General features: G+C 51.9%; 1 protein-coding gene across 1 annotated transcript in view; it reads right to left on the bottom strand.

Moving 5' to 3' along the window:
* The window catches only part of PLEKHO1 (pleckstrin homology domain containing O1), a 31949-nt gene that overhangs the window by 30499 nt on the left and 291 nt on the right, over positions 1 to 1159 (bottom strand). The gene's annotated exons all lie outside the window — the stretch shown is intronic.

Raw genomic sequence — 1159 nt, forward strand, 5'->3', positions numbered from 1 at the left:
TAGGTGGATGGATGGGTAGGTGGATGGATGGGTGAATGGATGGATGGGTGGATGGATGGATGGGTGGATGGATGGATGGGTGAATGGATGGATGGGTGGGTGAATGAATGGGTGAATGGATGGATGGGTAGGTGGATGGATGAATGGATGGATGGGTAGGTGGATGGATGGGTAGGTGGATGGATGGGTGAATGGATGGATGGGTGAATGAATGGGTGAATGGATGGATGGGTGAATGGATGGGTGAGTGAATGGATGGGTGAATGGATGGATGGGTGAATGGATGGATGGGTGAATGGATGGATGGGTGAATGGATGGATGGGTGAATGGATGGGTGAATGGATGGATGGGTGAATGGATGGATGGGGGAATGGGTGAATGGTTCTATATAAATATTTACACAGATAATTCTCGGGTATATAAACCCCCCCCTTCTATAGGGCCACAGACCTCTATGGCAGACACACATGCTGTGGCCCCGCACACATACAATGACGGATCGGCTCCCCTCTCTCTGCATACAATGAACCGTCACACAAAGGATGGGTGAATGGATGGATGGGTGAATGGATGGATGGGTGAATGGATGGATGGGTGAATGGATGGATGGGTGAATGGATGGGTGAATGGATGGATGGGTGAATGGATGGATGGGTGAATGGGTGAATGGTTCTATATAAATATTTACACAGATAATTCTCGGGTATATAAACCCCCCCCTTCTATAGGGCCACAGACCTCTATGGCAGACACACATGCTGTGGCCCCGCACACATACAATGACGGATCGGCTCCCCTCTCTCTGCATACAATGAACCGTCACACAAACCATAGAGGGGCAGCCAACGTTACACAGCAACCCCTGCTCAACGACAGGCCCCTACCCCTCCCCGCCATGGGGGTACCCCCTTCCTTCCTCCTCCCCACCATGGGGGTACCTCCTTCTTTCCTCCTCGTACCCCATTCCTCCTCCTGCTCCATGGTGGTACCCCTTCTGCCCATCATAATATTGCCCCCATATCCTCCCTACTATGGTGGTACCCCACCTCCTGTCCATCATGGTGCTCCCTTCTCCTCCCCACAATGGTAGTAGCTCAATTTTCCTGCTGATCATAGTGGTGCCCTCATCTCTTCTCTGCCATGGTGGTGTGGTTCCCC

This window comes from Nanorana parkeri, unplaced genomic scaffold (assembly GCF_000935625.1).
Source record: "Nanorana parkeri isolate BGI_ZX_2015 unplaced genomic scaffold, ASM93562v1 scaffold2482, whole genome shotgun sequence".
Classification (NCBI taxonomy): Eukaryota; Metazoa; Chordata; class Amphibia; order Anura; family Dicroglossidae; genus Nanorana; species Nanorana parkeri.